Source organism: Aegilops tauschii, chromosome 2 (genome assembly GCF_002575655.3).
Source record: "Aegilops tauschii subsp. strangulata cultivar AL8/78 chromosome 2, Aet v6.0, whole genome shotgun sequence".
In the NCBI taxonomy this organism is placed as follows: domain Eukaryota; kingdom Viridiplantae; phylum Streptophyta; class Magnoliopsida; order Poales; family Poaceae; genus Aegilops; species Aegilops tauschii.
The window spans coordinates 222,171,124-222,186,907 of record NC_053036.3 but is presented as its reverse complement, the minus strand read 5'-3'; the positions used below and the strand labels follow the sequence as shown (position 1 = coordinate 222,186,907).

The 15,784-nt window shown below is 47.9% G+C and overlaps 1 long non-coding RNA gene across 2 annotated transcripts; it reads left to right on the top strand.

Moving 5' to 3' along the window:
* Nucleotides 1–526: 526 nt before the first annotated feature.
* LOC109755510 (uncharacterized) lies at nucleotides 527–4,111 on the top strand. Of its 2 annotated transcripts, none has more exons than XR_002231003.4 (6): nucleotides 527–747; nucleotides 829–1,117; nucleotides 1,211–1,300; nucleotides 1,432–1,753; nucleotides 2,512–2,600; nucleotides 3,837–4,111. It is a non-coding gene; the product is annotated as an uncharacterized lncRNA (long non-coding RNA). The 2 variants fall into 2 exon arrangements; XR_012202332.1 differs by having other exon boundaries at nucleotides 1,429–1,753.
* The last annotated feature ends 11,673 nt before the right edge of the window (nucleotides 4,112–15,784 follow it).

The following is a 15,784-nucleotide window of genomic DNA, read 5'->3' as shown; positions in this document are numbered from 1 at the left end:
GATGGTGAAGCGGGAGAGGGGCCGGGCGCGAAGGGCGGGGCCGGAAGGGAGGGCGATGGCGGGGCATGCCCAGGAGGGGGCGATGTGACGCCCCAAAACCGACGCTCCAGACGCCTTCCATGTATTTCGTGGTCGCCTTGTGTTTTATTTTGTTTGTTGCATTCATCATGTCATGAAGCGCATTGCATCTGCATGTTTTCATAAAACTCTTAGTCGTTCGTGGTTGCTGCTTCTCTCTTTGTCTCCTTGACCTTTTGTCAGACCTCTTTGTCTTTGTCAACTTCTCTCAGACCCCCTCGCACAATGTCCGAAAACCTCTCCCTCTCCTGACCTGCACGGTCATAACCGATGGGTCCGGATCATCCCCAAACATCTATAAAATATATCTTTAGTTCTTTGTTTGGACACCCTAGCCTATTTATCCGGGACCGTCCGATTAAAATTGGAAGGACCAAATGCTCTTATCAAAAATCCACTTGCTATATATAAGACCACCACTTACCAAAACGGACCAAACCCCTAATTTCTAGAGATCTCTAGCCGCCGCCCCCCTGGGGATCCCTCCCGATCCAAACCTACCAACCAGCGCTCTCCACTGCTCCTCCCCGATTTGCTCGGCCGCCCAACCAGAGTAGCTCCTCGATCCACTCCACACCAACCCCCATCGCCCTCCTCCCGTGCTTCCCGCGCGCCGCCACAAGCAGCAGCACCACCGGAGCTCCCTTCGCCGTCAGGCACCACCAGCAGGTTGCCGTATCCTCGTGCCCCCTTCTTCCCTTTCTCTGGTTCTCCTCCTCTAACCATATCTCTCTGCTGCTCGTGAACCAGCGTCGGTCGCCGCCATCCCGTTCGTCTTCCAGCAGAAGCTCTACACCACCCCCAAGCTGCTCCGCCTCCGCGCCATGGACGGCCCCGACCACCGCTCAGCCCTTGCCTCGTCGACATCCTGTGCACATCGCAGCGAGCGACCGAGCACTCAACCCCGCGCCGCTGAGTCTGTTTGGCGCTCGCACCCGAACTCCTACCGCTCAATCCGGGGCGTCCACGCGCTGACAATCCTCCTCTTCCTCGCCTCGTCGCCGGCGAGCCCCGCCACCATCGACGGCCGAAGCCCCAGGTCCGGCGCCATGCCCTGCCTCCTTCCCTCGTTCTACCACCTCCCTCTGTATTCATCTCTCTCTCTCTCAGTGCTCTCTCTCTATCTCAATAGGGAACTGAGCTGCCATGGCCGTCCCGACCCCCTGCTGCCTCGAGCGCCCGCGCAGGACCTCGTCGGACCACCAAGCGCCAACCTCCCGAGGTTCCCCATGCCATCCCTTTCTTCTCCTTCCTCCTCCTGCAGTACTTCTTGCCCGGCTCTCAACCTCCCTCTCTCTCTCTCTCTCTCTCTCTCTCTCTCTCTCTCTGAACCCTCTCTCTTTTATTCAGCAGGAGCTCTCGTCGCAGCTGCAGTTCACTCGCGTCGCCGCCAACTCCCTCTGCCTCGAACGCTCGCCCGCCTCCAGCGCCCTCCTGGCCCCGTCCCGCGCCGTGGCCCAGCTCCTCCGCCGGCCTCCACTGCCAGCGCCATGCGCGCTACCCCTCCTGCTGCCGTGCTGCTCTGTTCTGTCGAAGACAGCGAGCGCCCGCAGCTTCCTGCTCGCCTGGATCGACCCAATCCGGATCGATCTGGCCCGCTTGGGCCTCATCCACAACCGCGCCAGCCCAACGCCCCCCTCCTGCTACCTCTCCACAGTTCTGGGCAAGGACCATGGTGAGAACAGACCCGTCCCGAGACGTTTTTTCCCAGTTCTGGATGATTTTCCTAATTATCCAGAGACTGCTATTTTACAGAAAAACCCCTAGTGTTCATGCATATGCTAACTAATTAACCAGGCATCATATGTAGATAATGTATATATGTAACTTGCTCAGTTTTTCATGCGCTTTCATAATATGCTACTTTCATCCATGTTAAACATGTTTAAATTGCTGTTTGCATTTGTTTTGCATAATGACATGTTAAAATGGTTTATTTCATAACTAAATAACCGTAGCTCCATTTTTAATAAACTTTATATGTAAATGGGGAGGAAAAATGTCTAGATTAACTTGGTGCACCTTGTTTTACTATTTAACAACATTAAAATATGGTTTAGGGCAGAACAGTAGCAAATTCGAAATATGCATACGGGGATTTTCCCGAATTGTTGTTTGTTGTTTCGGCCTCATTTAAACTTGTCTAGATAGGTAGTTTTATTATGCTTCACCACTTGCCATGTTTAACAACATTTAATATTGTTGTGTACCTAAACGACAGTGAACTAAAGAACTCGAATCTGGTGTTTCTTCAATATGCAACTCGTTGCATATTGAGCTCCACTTAACTTGTAGTATTGTTTGTTGCACTTTGCCATGCCATGAATCATTAAACCGGGCATGCATCATACTTGAATGTGCATCATGCCATGTTTATGTGTTGTGTGTTTACCATGTTGTTTGCTTCTTTCCGGTTGTGCTCCTTCTCGATAGTCCCCGTTTCGTTGCGACTGTGATGATTCGTTCGACTACGTGGGATCATCTTTACCATGGACACGTTCTTCTTCCTAGCGCGATTCCAGGCAAGATGACCGTCACCTTGGATCTCACTATTATCTTTGCTATGCTAGTTGTCTCGATGTTATCGCTATGTCGCGCTACCTACCACTTGTTTATCAACCCTCCCAAATTGCCATGATATCCTTTAACCTTTTTACCCTTCCTAGCAAATCATTGTTTGGCTATGTTACCGCTTTGCTCAGCCCCTCTTATAGCGTTGCTAGATGCAGACGCAGTTGCAGGTTATTCCATGTTGGGACATGGATGTCTTGGGATATCACAATATCTCTTATTTAATCAATGCATCTATATACTTGGTAAAGGGTGGAAGGTTCGGCCTTATGCCTGGTTTTTTGTTCCTCTCTTGCCGCCCTAGTTTCCATCATACCGGTGTTATGTTCCTTGATTTTGCGTCCCTAACATGGTGAGGGGTATGGGGCCCTCTTGACAGTTTGCTTTGAATAAAACTCTTTCAGCAAGGCCCAACATTGGTTTTACCATTTGCCTAATAACTACTAAAAGTTGCATAGGGACTTTCCATACCCCGAGGATTTTTTAATCAACCCCCCTCCGGGCCAGTGCTCCTCCGAGTGTTGGTCCAAACCGGGCGATGCCCGGCGCCCCCTGGGCAACCAAGGTCTCTGCCAACCCGACATCTTGCCCATCTGGTGTGCCCTGAGAACGAGAAACGTGCGGCTCCTATCGGGATTTGTCGGCACATCGGGAGGTCTTGCTGGTAATGTTTTACCATTGTCGAAATGTCTTGTGCACTGGGATTCCGAGTCTGATCGGAGGATCCCGCGATGGAGATTGTCTCGCGGATCGTGAGCTTGTCATGGGCTAAGTTGGGACACCCCTACAGGGTTTAAACTTTCAAAATTCGCGCCCGCGGTTATGTGGCAGATGGGAATTTGGTAATATCCGGTTGTAGTGAACTTGAAGTAAACTCAAGTAAAATACACCAACCGCGTGCGTAACCATGACTGTCTCTTTTCGGGGAAGTTCGAGAGGAGAACACGGTTGGGTTATGTTTGAACGTAAGTAGTTCAGGATCACTTATTGATCATTATTAGTTCGCGACCGTTTGCGTAGTTTCTCATGTTATTCTTGTATTCGTAAGTTAGCCACCATACTTGCTTAGTCACTTGCTGCAACCTCACCACTTTACCCCTTCCATACCCTTTAAGCTTTGCTAGTCTTGACACCCATGGTAATGGGATTGCTGAGTCCTCGTGGCTCATGGATAACTACAACAACAGTTGCAGGTGCAGGTAATGTGATGATCTGACGCGAGTGCAATGTTTCCTTGTTTTGGAGTTCTTCTTCTACTTCTTCATCGATCTTGGGATAGGTTCCTGGTCGGCAGCCTGGGCTAGCAGGGTGGATGTCGTTTGAGTTTCTGTTTGTGTTTCATCCATAGACAGATGTTGTTCCCTTGTATGATGTTGATGTATTTTTGCGGCATTTGTATGCCTTTGTATGTATCCCCAACTATTATGTAATGGTACGATGTAATGGTATCCACCTTGCAAAAGTGTTTCAATATGCGGTTCTATCCTTGGTGGGACCTTCGAGTTCCTTTAGGATAGTCGCATATTGGGCGTGACAGGCGAGGAGACGGCGGGGGTAGGGAGAGGGGAGCGAGGAGCGGGGGAGGGAGAGAGGGGAGCCATTTTACAGAGGGTTCGTGTCCTCGTTGCTGCTGCCTTGCTGTTCTGCGAGAAGACGAGGACGCCAAGTCCTGTGCACGCCGTTGACGTCGCCTCGCGTGGTCATCTCGACCCTACAGCCGATGCGAAGTCCCGTCGCCACGCCCCTGTTCGTCTATCGCTTTCTTGCTCCACATCGAATGCCAAGCCGCCACCTACCTCCTCGGATCCGGGCGCCCTTGTACGTCTGCACCTCCCCAAGCTTCACCTTGTTGCCGCCGGAGTTCCTTGGCTGCACCTTCCAAGATCTGCGCGCCGCCTCCTTTGTTCGGTCGGGCACCCAGCCCCGAGCAGCGCGTCCCAGCGTTGACCGAGGGAGTCCTAGATTAGGGGGTCCCCGGGCGTCCGGGCTATGTGACATGGGTCAGACTGATGGGCTATGAAGATACAAGATAGAAGGCCTTCCCCCGTGTCCGGATGGGACTCTCCTTTGCGTGGATGGCAAGATTGGCGTTCGGATATGAAGATTTCTTTCTCTGTAAACTGACTCTATACGACCCTAGGTCCCTCCGGTGTCTATATAAACCGGAGAGTTTAGTCCGTAGAGGCAAGAATAATCATACATGCTAGACATCTAGGGTTTAGCCATTACGATCTCGAGGTAGATCAACTCTTGTAACCCCTATATTCATCATAGTCAATCAAGCAGGAAGTAGGGTATTACCTCCATTAAGAGGGCCCAACCTGGGTAAACATCGTGTCCCCTACCTCCTGTTACCTTCGATCCTCAGACGCATAGTTCGGGACCCCCTACCCGAGATCGGCCGGTTTTGACACCGACATTGGTGCTTTCATTGAGAGTTCCTCTATGATGTCGACAGAAGGTTCGATGGCTCGTTCGATCACCTACAATGATGTTGTTTCGGGGGAGACTTTCCCCCCTGATAACCCACAAGTATAGGGGATCGCAACAGCTTTCGAGGGTAGAGTATTCAACCCAAATTTATTGATTCGACACAAGGGGAGCCAAAGAATATTCTCAAGTATTAGCAGTTGAGTTGTCAATTCAACCACACCTGGATAACTTAATATCTGCAGCAAAGTATTTAGTAGCAAAGTACTATGATAATAGCAGTAACAGTAGCAAAAGTAATATTTTTGGGCTTTTGTAGTGATTGTAACAGTAGCAGCGGAAAAGTAAATAAGCGAAGAACAATATGTGAAAAGCTCGTAGGCATTGGATCGATGATGGAGAATTATGCCGGATGCGATTATTCATGCAACAGTTATAACATAGGGTGACACAGAAGCTCCAATTCATCAATGTAATGTAGGCATGTATTCCGAATATAGTCATACGTGCTTATGGAAAAGAACTTGCATGACATCTTTTGTCCTACCCTCCCGTGGCAGCGGGGTCCTAGAGGAAACTAAGGGATATTAAGGCCTCCTTTTAATAGAGTACCGGACCAAAGCATTAACACACAGTGAGTACATGAACTCCTCAAACTATGGTCATCACCGGGAGTGGTCCCGATTATTGTCACTTCGGGGTTGCCGGATCATAACACATAGTAGGTGACTATAGACTTGCAAGATAGGATCAAGAACTCACATATATTCATGAAAACATAATAGGTTCAGATCTGAAATCATGGCACTCGTGTAACGCCCCGAGACCGATGCTCCTGACGCCTCCCATGTTTTTCGTTGTCGCCGTGTGATTTATTTATTTGTTGCATTCATCATTGCATCATCCGCATTGCATCCGCATGTTTTCTTAAAACTTGTAGTTGCTCGTAGTTGCCGCGTTCCCTTTGCCTTCGTTGACGTTCCGTGACCAACCATATTTTGTTTCCCTCTTGCCTGGCTTCCTAACCTCTCTGCACATCCCGCAAACCCCTCGCGTGTGTGTCCGAAACTTCCCCGAACCTGAACCGGACTATCGTTACCTTTGGGTCCGGATCATCCCCAAACATCCCCTATATCTCCGGTTTCTTATTTGGACTTCCTAACTTATTTATTCTCAACCGTCCAAATTCCGTCGGAGGGTCCAAACCTACTCCTTTTGTCCCTATAAATAGACCACCTCTATCCAAATCAGACCAAAACCTAATTTCTAGGGATCCTCCCTTGTCCAATCCCCGCCGCCGCCAGCCAATCCACCCCTCTTCTTCCTTGGGATCTTCCCAGATCCCTCCCGATCCACCCACCTACCTCCCTTGGTTTCCGCCACCGCCCAATCCACAGCCTCCAATGCCTCGTCCCCGAGCCGAGCACCATGGAAGAGGAGCAGCGCTCCGCCCTCTCTCTACTTTGCGTTTGAACACCAGCCGCATCGAGCGCCTGCAGCTCCATTCCCGTGCGCCTCCTCTGCTCGGCCTCGCCGCTGTTCCGCCACCCCCAGCAAGCTCCGGTGACCAGCAGGTTCCCAGCACCGCCCTTTTTCCCTGCCTCCTCTGTTACCTGCTCTCGATCCCCCTCTCTCTCATGTCCATGTCCCTCTCCCCGCCATGGACATGTAACACCAAGCCGTCGGCCACCAGGAGCTCAAGACGGTGCTACCCCTCGTCGGATCCGCCTGCCTCCGGCACCTCTCGCGCCTCGCCGTCTAGTCACCGCGTCGCCGTCCAGGACCCGGCTATCCTCCCCTTCTTCTGCTGCGCGAGGAGAACGATGCATCCAGCAAGCGCCCGCTCGTCCCAGCCGCGTTGACCGCGTACCTTGGAAAAACTCGCCGCCATCGCCACGGAGCGTCCCCGACCTCCACCTCATCGCCCACGCCATCGCCTTGCTCCGCCCTCGCCGTCGTCCGCCGGTGAGCAGCACCAGCAGGTCGTCCTCGCCGCACCTGCTCCCTTCCCCTTTCTCTTCTTTGCTGAAGGTTGCGCTCTCTCACATGACCCTCTCTCTCGCTGTCCTCTGTTACTGCCCCGGATCCGCACCTTCGTTCCCGTGTGCCCTCGCCCTGCCTCCTCTGCTTCGAACGCCTCCTTCTGTCGTCTTCCGCATCGCTAGCACCTGCTGTTGTTCCTGTTCTTCAGAATCGAGCAGGAGAACGCTCGCCCGTGCCCGTTGACTCCGTCGTCCCGCGCGTGGGCCACGATGGAGCCGAGGACCAGCAGCGCTTTTCCTTCGCCAGCTCCTGCGGCCCAGCTCCCGCGCCAAGCCTGCCAGCCTCCGCGGGCCAAAGGCCTCAAGGGCCCGATATGAGCAGCTCCCCCAGCCTTCCAGTTTCGGTCTGATATGTTTTTTTCCAGTTCTGCGAAATTAGCATTATCCAGTGATTTACTGTTTTGCAGAAAAACCCTCATGATCATGCATTTAATAACTCCACAACCGTGCATCGGATTAAAATGAATTATATATGTAAAATGCTTAGAATCTCATCTAGTTTCATAATATGCTGCTTGCATCCTTGTTTAAAATGTTTAAAATGCTGCTTGCATTTAATTTGCTAAATGCCATGTTAAAATGATTTATTTCATAACTAAATAACCGTAGCTCCATTTTAAATAAACTTTACATGTAAATGGGGTAGAAAAATGCCTAGTTTAACTTGGTGCACTTTACTTTGCTGTTTAACAACATTAAAATTGCGTTTATGGCAGAACAGTACCAAATCTAAAATATGGACATGATGATTTTCCGGAATTGTTGTTTGTTGTTCCGGCCTCATTTAAACTTGCCTAAATAGTTAGTTTATTTATGTTTCACCTCTTGCCATGTTAACCAACATTTAATATTGATGAGTAGCATAAAAAAGAGCGAACTAAATAACTTGAATGTGGCGTTTCGTCAATATGCATCTCGTTGCATATTGAGCTCCACCTAATTTGTAGTGTTGTTTGTGCACCTTGCCATGCCATGCCATGCCTCATTAAACCGGACATGCATCATACTTGATTGTGCATCATGCCATGTTTATGTGATGGTTGTTTACCATGTTGTTTGCTTCTTTCCGGTGTTGCTTCTTCTTGATAGTTCCGGTTACGTTGAGATTGTGAGGATCCGTTCGACTACGTTGGTTCGTCTACCTCATGGACTCGTTCTTCTTCCTTGCGGGATTTCATGCAAGATGAACATACCCTCGAAATCACTTCTATCTTTGCTTGCTATTTGTTCGCTCTTTTGCTATGCCGCGCTACCTACCACTTGCTATATCATGCCTCCCATATTGCCATGTCAAGCCTCTAACCATCCTTCCTAGCAAACCGTTGTTTGGCTATGTTACCGCTTTTGCTCAGCCCCTCTTATAGCGTTGCTAGTTGCAGGTGAAGTTGAAGCTGGTTCCATATTGGAACATGGATATGTTGGGATATCACACTTATTTAAATTAATGCATCTATATACTTGGTAAAGGGTGGAAGGCTTGGCCTTATGCCTGGTGTTTTGTTCCACTCTTGCCGCCCTAGTTTTCCGTCATGCCGGTGTTATGTTCCTTGATTTTGCGTTCCTTACGCGGTTGGGGATTTATGGGACCCCCTTGACAGTTCACTTTGAATAAAACTCCTCCAGCAAGGCCCAACCTTGGTTTTAACATTTGCCACCTAAGCCTTTTTCCCTTGGGTTCTGCAGACTCAAGGGCCATCTTTATTTCAAACCTCCCCGGGCCAGTGCTCCTCTGAGTGTTGGTCCGAAACGGGCAGCCTGTGGGGCCACCTCGGGGCAACTCGAGGCCTGGTTTTACTCGTAGCTTGACCTATCCGGTGTGCCCTGAGAACGAGATACGTGCGACTCCTATCGGGATTTGTCGGCACATCGGGCGGCTTTGCTGGTCTTGTTTTACCATTGTCGAAAAGTCTTGTAACCGGGATTCCGAGACTGATCGGGTCTTCCCGGGAGAAGGAATATCCTTCGTTGACCATGAGAGCTTGTGATGGGCTAAGTTGGGACACCCCTGCAGGGTATAAACTTTCGAGAGCCGTGCCCGCGGTTATGTGGCAGATGGGAATTTGTTAATGTCCGGCTGTAGAGAACTTGACTCTTGACTTAATTAAAATGCATCAACCGCATGTGTAACCGTGATGGTCTCTTTTCGGCGGAGTCCGGGAAGTGAACACGGTTTTGGTGTTATGCATGAACGTAAGTAGTTTCAGGATCACTTCTTGATCACTTCTAGCTTCACGACCGTTGCGTTGCTTCTCTTCTCGCTCTTATTTGTGTATGTTAGCCACCATATATGCTTAGTGCTTGCTGCAGCTCCACCTCACTACCTTCTCCTACCCATAAGCTTAAATAGTCTTGATCTCGCGGGTGTGAGATTGCTTAGTCCTCGTGACTCATAGATTACTTCCAAACAGTTTCAGGTGCCGAGGATACCAGTGCAAGTGACGCAACCCAGCTCACGTGAGAGCTCGATGAAGATCTTGATCGTTGTTTTTGTTTCGTTTCCTATTGATCAGTAGTGGAGCCCAGTTGGGACGATCGGGGATCTAACATTTGGGGTTATCTTCTTTTCATTTGGATTTGACCGTAGTCGGTCTATGTGTGTATTTTGAATGATGTATGATTTATTTAAGTATTGTGTGAAGTGGCGATTGTAAGCCAACCCTCTTTATCCCATTCTTGTTCATTACATGGGATTGTGTGAAGATGACCCTTCTTTCGACAAAACCTCCAATGCGGTTATGCCTCTAAGTCGTGCCTCGACACGTGAGAGATATAGCCGCATCGTGGGCGTTACAAGTTGGTAATCAGAGCCATCCCCGACTTAGGAGCCCCCTGCTTGATCGAATCGCTAGCGTTGTTGAGTCTAGAACAAAAATGTTTTGAGTCTTAGGATTATATATATCGGAGAGTAGGATTTTTTTACTCCTCGGTCCCTTCGTCGCTCTGGTAAGGCCTCCTGACGTTGAAGTTTTGACTTTTCTCTTCTCAAATTTCACGAATTTCTTTTAGGATCATGCGGGTATCTTGGAATCGTTCCGATAGTCTTGTGACAAGAACATTGTTCTTGGTGCCTCCTAACATTTAGGGGTTGGTGACGAGAACATAATAGGTTCAGATCTGAAATCATGGCACTCGGGCCCTAGTGACAAGCATTAAGCATAGCAAAGTCATAGAAACATCAATCTCAAAACATAATGGATACTAGGGATCAAACCCTAACAAAACTAACTCGATTACATGATAAATCTCATCCAACCCATCACCGTCCAGTAAGCCTACGATGGAATTACTCACGCACGACGGTGAGCATCGTGAAATTGGTGATGGAGGATGGTTGATGATGACGACGGCGACGGATTCCCCTCTCCGGAGCCCCGACTGGACTCCAGATCAGCCCTCCCGAGAGAGTTTAGGGCTTGGCGGCGGCTCCGTATCGTAAAACGCGATGAATCTTTCTCTCTGATTTTTTTCTCCCCGAACACGAATATACGGAGTTGGAGTTGAGGTCGGTGGAGCTCCAGGGGGCCCACGAGGCAGGGGGCACGCCCAGGGGGCAGGCGTGCCCCCACCCTCGTGGCAAGGGTGTGGGCCCCCTGGCCTGGATTCTTTCGCCAGTATTTTTTATTATTTCCAAAAACAATCTCCGTGGTGTTTCAAGTCATTCCGAGAACTTTTGTTTCTGCACATAAATAACACCATGGCAATTCTGCTGAAAACAGCGTCAGTATGGGTTAGTTCCATTCAAATCATGCAAGTTAGAGTCCAAAACAAGGGCAAACATGTTTGGAAAAGTAGATACGATGGAGACGTATCAACTCCCCCAAGCTTAAACCTTTGCTTGTCCTCAAGAAATTTAGTTGATAAACTGAAAGCGATAAAGAAAAACTTTTACAAACTCTGTTTGCTCTTGTTGTTGTAAATTTGTAAAGCCAGCATTCAAGTTCTCAGCAAAGATTATGAGTAACCACATTCACAATAACACTTAGGTCTCATGTTTACTCATATCAATAGCATAATCAACTAGCGAGCAATAATAATAAATCTCGGATGACAACACTTTCTCAAAACAATCATGATATGATATAACAAGATGGTATCTCGCTAGCCCTTTCTGAGACCGCAAAACATAAATGCAGAGCACCTTTAAAGATCAAGGACTGACTAAACATTGTAATTCATGGTAAAAGAGATCCATTCATAGTCACACCCAATATAAATTAATAGTAATGGATGCAAATGACAGCGGTGCTCTCCAGCTGGTGCTTTTTAATAAGAGGGTGATGACTCGACATAAAAGTAAATAGATAGGCCCTTCGTAGAGGGAAGCAGGGATTTGTAGAGGTGCCAGAGCTCGTTTTTAAAGCAAAGATAAGTAATATTTTGAGCGGCATACTTTCATTTTCAACATAACAACCAAGAGATGGTGATATCTTCCATGCTACACACATTATAGGCGGTTCCCAAACAGAATGGTAAAGTTTATACTCCCCCTCCACCAACAAGCATCAATAAATGGCTTGCTCGAAACAACGAGTGCCTCCAACTAACAACAGTCCCGGGGGAGTTTTGTTTGCAATTATTTTGATTTGGTTTGCATAAAGCATGGGACTGGGCATCCCGGTGACCAGCCATTTTCTCGTGAGTGAGGAGCGGAGTCCACTCCTCTTGAGAATAACCCGTCTAGCATGGAAGATATGGACAACCCTAGTTGATACATGAGCTATTCGAGCATACAAAACAGAATTTCATTTGAAGGTTTAGAGTTTGGCACATACAAATTTACTTGGAACGGCAGGTAGATACCGCATATAGGAAGGTATAGTGGACTCATATGAAATAACTTTGGGGTTTAAGGAATTGGATGCACAAGCAGTATTCCCGCTTAGTACAAGTGAAGGCTAGCAAAAGACTGGGAAGCGACCAACTAGAGAGCGACAACAGTCATGAACATGCATTAAAATTAATAAACCTTGAGTGCAAGCATGAGTAGGATATAATACACCATGAACATAAATATCACGAAGGCTATGTTGATTTGTTTCAACTACATGTGTGAACATGTGCCAAGTCAAGTCACTTGAATCATTCAAAGGAGGATACCCCCCTATCATACCACATCACAACCCTTTTAATAGCATGTTGGCACGCAAGGTAAACCATTATAAACTCCTAGCTAATTAAGCATGGCATAAGCAACTATAATCTCTAATTGTCATTGCAAACATGTTTATTCATAATAGGCTGAATCAGGAACGATGAACTAATCATATTTACAAAAACAAGAGAGGTCGAGTTCATACCAGCTTCTCTCATCTCAATCAGTCCATCATATATCGTCATAATTGCCTTTAACTGCACGACCGAATGATGTGAATAATAATAATAGTGCACGTGCATTGGACTAAGCTGGAATCTGCGAGCATTCAATAAACAGGAGAAGACAAGGCAATATGGGCTCTTGGTTAAATCAACAATAATGCATATAAGAGCCACTATAACATTTCATTATGGTCTTCTCCTATCGACCCCCAAAGAAAAGAAAAGATGACTATTTACACGGGAAAGCTCCCAACAAGCAAAAGAAGAACGGGAAATATTTTTTGGGTTTTCTTTTAATTATTACTACTACAGCAAGGAAGTAAACTAGCTAAACGCTACAACTAATTTTTTTGGTTTTTCTTAAAGTTTATCAAACACACAAGAAGAGAGCATAAAAAGGAAAATAAACTAGCATGGATATTACAGTGAAAGAGTATGAGCACCGACAACTAGCAATGAGTGTGTGAACATAAATGTAATGTCGGTGAGAAATACATACTCCCCCAAGCTTGGGCTTTTGGCCTAAGTTGGTCTATTGCCACGGTTGGCCTGGCGGATATCCAAAGTTATAGTTGGGGTCGTACTGTGATGCAGCAGTCATTGCATCATGGGCTGCATCTTGGAGGTGAGCTATCTCAGCCCTCCTCTTATACTCTTCCGCCTCCTCTCTGGTTATAAAATATCTCCCTTTTGCCTGAAAGTCAAAGAAAGTAGAAGCAGGTGTTGGAAATTTGCCCTAGAGGCAATAATAAAATGGTTATTATTGTATTTCCTTGTTCATGATAATTGTCTATTGTTCATGCTATAATTGTATTAACTGGAAACCGTAATACATGTGTGAATACATAGAGCACAACATGTCCCTAGTAAGCCTCCAGTTGACTAGCTCGTTGATCAATAGATGGTTATGGTTTCCTGACCATGGACATTGGATGTCATTGATAACGGGATCACATCATTTAAGAGAATGATGTGATGGACAAGACCCAATCTTAAGCATATCACAAGATTGTGTAGTTCGTTTGCTAAGAGCTTTTCTAATGTCAAGTATCGTTTCCTTAGACCATGAGATTGTGCAACTCCCGGATACCGTAGGAATGCTTTGGGTGTACCAAACGTCACAACGTAACTGGGTGGCTATAAAGGTGCACTACAGGTATCTCCGAAAGTGTCTGTTGGGTTGGCACGAATCGAGACTGGGATTTGTCACTCCGTATGACGGAGATGTATCTCTGGGCCCACTCGGTAATGCATCATCATAATGAGCTCAATGTGACTAATGAGTTAGCCACGTGATCGTGCGTTACGGAACGAGTAAAGAGACTTGCCGGTAACGAGATTGAACAAGGTATAGGGATACCGACGATTGAATCTCGGGCAAGTAACATACCGATAGACAAAGGGAATTGTATACGGGATTGATTGAATCCCCGACATCGTGGTTCATCCGATGAGATCATCGTGGAACATGTGGGAGCCAATATGGGTATCCAGATCCCGCTATTGGTTATTGGCCGGAGAGGTGTCTCGGTCATGTCTGCATGGTTCCCGAACCCGTAGGGTCTACACACTTAAGGTTCGGTGACGCTACAGTTTTTATGGGAAATAGTATGTGGTTACCGAAGGTTGTTCGGAGTCCCGGATGAGATCTCGGACATGACGAGGAGCTCCGGAATGGTCCGGAGGTGAAGATCGGTATATTGGACAAAGGGTATTGGAGTCCGGAATTGTTTCGGGGGTACCAGGCTATGGCCAGCATGTCCGAAAGGGGTTTCGGAGGCCCCGACAAGCGTTGGGGGGCCTTATGGGCCAAGAGGAAGGGGCAAACCAGCCCACTAAGGGGCTGTGCGCCCCTCCCAACCCCTCTCACGTAATGTGGAGAGGTGGGGGCGCCTCCCCTAGGGCAGCCACCCCTCCCGGCTTGGGGGAAAGTTTCCCAGGGGTGGGGGTGCCCAAACCCATCTAGGGTTTCCCCTGTGGCTGCCGCCCCTCCCCTAGGGAACCCTAGGGCGCCTCCTCCACCCCCTTCCCCCTATATATAGTGAGGGGGAGAGAGGGCAGCCGGACCCCTTGCTTGGCGCAGCCCCTTCCTCCTCATACATCTCCTCCTCCTCCGTAGTGCTTGGCGAAGCCCTGCCGGAGAACCACGAGCTCCATTGCCACCATGCCGTCGTGTTGCTGGAGTTCTCCCTCAACTTCCCCTCTCCCCTTGCTGGATCAAGAAGGAGGAGACGTCCCCGGGCTGTACGTGTGTTGAAAGCGGAGGCGCCGCCCGTTCGGCGCTAGATCGGATCTTCCGCGATTTGAATCGCTGTGAGTACGACTTCATCAACCGCGTTCTTGTAATGCTTCCGCTTAGGGATCTTCAAGGGTATGAAGATGCACTCCCTCTCTCTCGTTGCTAGCATCTCCTAGATTGATCTTGGTGACACGTAGGAAAATTTTGAATTATCGCTACGTTCCCCAACAGCAGGGAGAGCGACGTGATAGGTGCGTCGTCTGTCAAAGATTAGTCGGTACTGGAGGAACTGATCGTTCCTCTCAACAAACTGATGATGAACCATACCTCATAATCTAAATAAACAGGAGGCAACTCAATATCATCCTCACATCTGGTTACACCCAGAAAATTAGCTAAACGGGTTGCGTAAATTCCACCAAAGAAATCTCCATTAAATCTATTATTATGCAACCTACGTGCAACAATGGCTCCCAAATTATAATGTTTATCTCCAAACACAGCACTCCTGAGAACACTGAGATCAGGGACACATATGTGACATGCTTCATCCTTACCATTTATGCACCTACCTATGAAGAGAGCAACATAATGTATAGCAGGAAAGTGAATGCTCCCTATGGTAGCTTGTGCTATGTCTCTAGATTCACCCACAGTTATACTAGCAAGAAAATCTCTAAATCCATTGTGGAAGTTTGCAAGCAGTGGTAAAATCCTCTAAATCCATAGTATAAGAATTTTCATAAAGATCAAATAGGATAGTTTGAGAATTGCGTGAAGATGAAAATTCAAACCTCCTCACAAAGGAACTAGTGAGATAGTGGTACTGGCGGTACTTATCTGCCTCGAAGCTCACAAGATCAACGTTACGCAAATATGCGTTAAATTCTTCCTTGGTTCCTGCTTGATCCATGAAGTCCTCTGAAGGCCATTCACAAGCCCGCACTGGAGCGTCCCTTGGTGGTTCATCATCAGCATCGCGCATTGCAAGCCTGGGTCCTTGCTTCCTTGAAGAACCACCTTGTTACATTTTCCTAAACATATTTCTTCCTTTGAAAAATTTATGAAATTTTTTAGTAACTTCAAATAAAAGTGAACCAAGCTCAAC